Here is a 6,000-nt window from a genome sequence, read left to right as displayed (position 1 = left end):
ATAATATTAATAGCATTGGCAGTGTGTAGTTGCTTCCAATTTATAGTTCTATTGGTGCACTAATCTTGACTCTTGTCCAAGTTTTCTTTAGTTAAGAATTGATCACCAAATTACAAAATCTTTCTTCTTTTTGTTGTCTTATAGATATAAATTCACAGAAGTATAGAAGTTTGATAAGGACTGCTATTATGGTTAATTATAATGCTTGCAACTCGTCGCGTCGCGTAAAAGAGTCATGGTGCGTCTCGCTTCGCGTGTACTTGGCGCGAGACACTACCGTGTCTCTTGATTAATATATACATACTAGCATGATACCGCTACGGTAACACACATTTTACCCCTTTTCACCCCGTAGGAGTCGAATTTCTAAAAATCGCTTCTTAGTAAGTGCTTACGCCATGGAAGGAATATACTCTTCAAATTTCATGTTCTAGGTTTAGAGGTTTGGGCTGGGCGTTGATGAGTCAGCCGTAACATTGAATTTATATATATATAGATATAGATTGATAGATAGATATAGATATATAGATTGATAGATAGATGATTAGGGTAAAATCTTGAATTATGTTTTTAAGCACTTGTTTGGATAAATTTTGTAAGCAAAAACCAAGTCGATGTCTCATCGGCCCAAGAGATATTGAGAAAATCGTGAAAACACATTTTACCCCTTTTCACCCCTTAGGGGTCGAATTTCTAAAAATCGCTTCTTAGTGAGTGCTTACGCCATAGTAGGAATATACTCTTCAATTTCATGTTTCTAGGTTTAGAGGTTTGGGCTGGGCGTTGATGAGTCAGCCGTAACATTGAATTATACATATATATACATATATAGATATAGAGTTAATATATAATTATAATTAAAATAATGTATAAACAAAATTCTACAGTTATACATAATAGATAGATACTAGTGAATTTATTTTCTTAAACTTTCCTGAATTACGGATTAATTGAGACAATATCTTTATATGAAACTGACGTAATTCGCAAAATTGGAAAGAACTATGTATATAAAAAGTGAAATAGTTTTATATGCTTTTTACATTGTTGCATTTAGATATAATCATGTACAAGCACACGAGAATATTTGAATGGTAGTTTATAATTTTCGATGCTATTTAACATCATAACATCACATCTTTTGCAATGTTTTATCCTCTTTTTTATTTCAAATCAAAGTTACAAATAGAAGATTTGACGTCAATATATCGATTTGGAAGATTGAGAGAAACGTTATTCAAAAAATTAAATAAATTCAAGTATTGTTTTTACTTGAATTTTATTACATTTATCATGGCTTATTTTAAGTTGGTTTTAATTGTTATTGATATTATTGCATGAACTTTCTATTACTTTTATTGATATTTTATCAGTTTTAATATATATATATATATATATATATATATATATATATATATACTAGCTGGTTACCGGGCTTCGCCCGGGAGTCGTTTTTCTTCAAACGACTTTATTTGTGTTTCAATATCCTTAATCGAAGAAAATTCCTTTATCAGTTCGGATACCGATTCCCAAAAAATCGGTAACGAAAAATTATACACTTTATAGCACTCCCCGGGAAATTCTACCCCTGTTTCATATACAATTCTTTGAGATTCGGTAAATTAATTCTCTAAAAATTGGAAAAATTTCGGTACCGATTCCCAAAAAAATCGGTAACAAAAAATTATACACTTTATAGCACTCCCCGGGAAATTCTACCCCTGTTTCATATACAATTCTTTGAGATTCGGTAAATTATTTCCCGAAAAATTGGAAAATTTTCGGATACCGGTTTCCAAAAAGATCGGTAACGAAAAATTATACACTTTATGACACTCCCCGGAAAATTCTACTCCTGTTTTATATACAATTCTTTAAGATTCGGTCAATTATTTCCCGAAAAATTGGAAAAATTTCGGATACCGGTTTCCAAAAAGATCGGTAACGAAAAACTATACACTCTATAACACTCCCCGGAAAATTCTACCCCTATTTCATATACTTTTGGTAAAAATTCGGTTGAATAGTTTAAGAGTGTATAAAGAACATACATACATACATGCATACATACATACAGACATTCTATTTTATATATATAGATATATTTTTTTATACTTATCATATAATACATCATACAATGTATCATACAATGTATTATACAACATGTAGTTTATTTATACTTATAGAGTTTTTAACTATATAAGTATGGACTGTTAGCGATCTGCATAAACTATAGCACGACTGCGAGCCAACATATTCCAACATCTCCAGTACCCAAAAACACGCAAAATTCAAATAGTCGTTAATATATATCTATAAACGCTGTGTCACATGTTTATGTTTAGGTCTTTATATTTTTATATAGGCTAAAAATATGAACATGTTCATAAAATTGGCGTTAAATAACGAAACAAGCGTCCGACTTTTACATATGCCCACGATCTGCACTACAATGGACTAACACCTAACCTATAAATCTTGGTCGAATAATGCCCTGTCTAGACCAAAGGATGATCCTACTTGTGGCTTATCCTAGTGAGTAGTGTACACTACTCTAAGTCTTGAATGTGGGCAATCGGGTATTTGTCTGGTTTTGTAATTTTGTTGAGACGACGAAAATCACCGCACGGTGTCCAGTATCCGTCTGGTTTCATTACCATGTGCAACGAGGAAGCCCATGGACTTGAAGACGGCTCGCAAATACCTTGGTGAATAAGGCTCTAGGAATACTACTTTTGCTGCTTTTAAGCGAGTAGGTGACAGGCGTCTGGCTCGTTCAGCGATCGGAGGTCCTTGAGTAATTATGGAATGTTGTACGTTGTGCTTGGGTTCTAAAATTGCAGTAGGACGGGTAACACTGTCGAATTCTCGTAGAATTTCCCTGAAGCGATTGTTACAGCTGATTCTTGAAAGGGATGGTGTATGACATGTGGAGATGGTTCCCACTTCCCACGACACGAAGTTGCGTTATTGAATCGATCAATCGATGTCCGCGAAGGTCGACGAGTAACCCAAAATGGCTCAAGAAGTCAGCACCTAATATCGGTTGTTGGACACGCGCTACCACAAATGTCCATTCAAAGTCTGTACGCAGTGCGAGGTCCAGCTTCAGTCTTCTCTCTCCGTATGTTTGTTATAAGGGTGCCATTAGCTACATATATTTGGTATATGGTTGGTGTGTATCGTCTGTCTACCAGGTCTCTTGGGAGCACTGAAACATCCGCACCTGTATCGATTAAAAAGTTTAGTTTCTGGTTCCTATCGAATATTGTGAAACGGTTTCGCGTCGCGCCGGCCCCCTGAACCGCCTCAATGTTTGAGGACTGTCTTAGTTTTCCTGTGCTGTAATGGCGCCTCGTGTCCACGAACACGGGCTTCGACATTTCCTCGCGTATGCTCCGAACTTACTGTGGTAATAACAAATACCGGATCTGTTTGTGGATGTAGGCGTCTGTGAACGCGTTCTAGGATTTCTTCCTCGGCTTCGCGAACGCTGATAGTGCTGCTCACGGTTTATGCTCTTTTTAATTTGGGCAATTTGGAGATTTAAGGAATTGAGTGATTCCTGCAATGCAGTAAGCGAATTAGGCTGTGCTTTAGTTGTTGTGGCATCAGTCGTGCCGCTTGGAATAGCTGCACGCTGCACGACTGACGCTACAACAACTGCGGAATCGTAGGTTTCATTACATCTACCGGTTTATCAGTCATTTCTGCTAGGCTTTGTATAGGCTAGGTCGTCTATATCCGAAATTGCCAGTACCGCGCGAACGGGCTCAGGAAGCTGCTTGAGAAACAGTGAGCGCAAGATAACGTCTCCGCACTGGTTTGATGCAAGCGTGCGCAACCGATGAAGATATGCCGTTGGCTTTTTATCTCGCATCTCATTACCGCGTAGTAACCGGCGAAGGCGTACTTTGTCTCTCTCATCGTACGCGGACATAACACGCCACTTTATAGCGTCATACTTGTTTTCAGCTGGGGGACTTAAGATTAGATTTGAAATACTATGCAGGGCTACGCCCGATAATTGTGTGGCGACGTACCGGAATTTCATAGTATCCGAGGTTGTGTTATAATTGGCAAAGACGAGATCTACCTGCGCAAACCATAGGCGTGGATCGGCCTGATAGAATGGCGGTAATTCCAAATGGCGGGAAGCCACTGCAGTAATGCCTGAGCCTCCTGGATTCGCGACGCCGTCGTTCATTGTTGGCTGCTGTGCCTCGCGACTGAGATCCTTAGGCACGTCGTTAGCCGTGAGCAAATTTCGCGCGTGACAATCCGGCTTCGTTTCTCTTCTCTCGTATTCTGCACTTCCAGTTCGCGCTCGTTCCCGATCACGTCGGGGTCACCACTGTGGTGTATTAGGAAGATGTAAGGCTTACAACACGTACATTTAAGCTTTTACATAACTTTATTCTGTGAGCTTACAAAATAACTTTAGTACGACTGACTATCTGAGAATCTATCTGACTGACAAGGTGAAGCCGCGTACTTGGCGTAAAATTTTTTTTTTAATTGCCTTTTGAAAATGCGAATTATAAAGAGAAAACAAAAATTGTTGGTTATATTAACTTTATTTTACACGAATAAACAGTTATTGCAGGAAAAAAAATAAAAAAAAGTGCGAGGAACAGGAATTGAACTTGGGTCGACAACGTAGTAATCGTGCACTTACTTTTTTTTTTCTCGGAAATGGCTGAGCGTTGCGCCCTATCCCTTTGCTCAAGTACTCTTCTGGTAGAGTACTATACTATGTAAAAACGTTTTTCAATTCAGTGACCCCAAGTACGCGGCTTCCCCTTGTGAGACTCGACTTTACTTATAGCGTTTTCGATTTGCGACTCAAACCGACTCGGGCCGCATCATGTATACAGGACTCTAGCATCATTGACGTGGAATACATACATATCTATGTATGTATTCCACGTCCATTGATGCGACCCGAGTCGGGTCGAGTAGCAAATCGAAAACGCCATTAGAAGGGAACTTCTCTTCTCGAAGATACTACGTCTCTGATTGGTCGAGCACGCGGCGCGTGCCATTGGTAGTTTATAAGTGGCCGTGTGGCCATATAAGGACATATATATCGTATAGATATCTTGTTAGACAAGGACAGATATAGGCCGGTAACATAAAAAACGGGATTAGAAATGTTGACATTATCAACATCGTCGGAGTTCGGCCTTCGGCTTTTGCTATAGGATTCCCTTAAGTATGTATATGTCGTAGGCAAATGGTTATTTTAGGAAAATAGCTTCTGACTAGGCAAATGCTATCTGCTTGGTCAAATGGCTTTCGCCCGTTTATTTGTGTTAAATGCTATTTTCCTAGGCAAATAGCATTTGCCTGAACGCTTTTTAGGAAAATGGATATAAATTGTAGGTTAGATTCAGCCTTCAGCATTCAGAATAGAGCCTTTTCCGAATTTGACATTTTCTTGCGGCTCTCTTGGTAAAAACCTTTGTTGTAACTCCGACAGTGATAATCAATCGGGGGAGCCCGAAAAATATGTATCCTACCGGATAAAGAGCGATGCTTTCGAAGTTTTGACTGGTCCTATTCTGCGGAATGACTGGTCAATCAGCAGAATAATCAAGCGTCTTAATTCAAGCAGTAGGTACTATATCACGCTGGGAGTTTGTTTACTTTTATTCCGCAGGCGGGAGCCCCTTCCCCCGCATAATAAAACTAAACAAACTCCCAGCGTGATACTTACTGCTTGAATCAAGACGCTTAAAGAATTACCTTTTTCAAAATAGGCTTGGAGTTAGATTAGTTTTTTATGTGGGGGAAGGACTTTCCCCGCCTACATGTGTACTTACTTGAAATACATCAATGCATGTTTCGCTGAATACCATTTGCCTAACAGCGGTTCAGTCAAATAGTATTTGCCTAGGAAAATAGCATTTGACTAGGAAAATAGCAAAAATAAATGGGTGAAAGCTATTTGACCAGGCAGATAGCATTTGCCTAGTCAAACGCTTTTTCCAAAAATAA

The sequence above is a fragment of the Temnothorax nylanderi genome, unplaced genomic scaffold (genome assembly GCF_030848795.1).
Source record: "Temnothorax nylanderi isolate EJ_2023f unplaced genomic scaffold, tnyl_v1.0 TNYL_tig1152_pilon, whole genome shotgun sequence".
Classification (NCBI taxonomy): domain Eukaryota; kingdom Metazoa; phylum Arthropoda; class Insecta; order Hymenoptera; family Formicidae; genus Temnothorax; species Temnothorax nylanderi.
Note: the sequence above shows the minus strand (reverse complement) of the source record.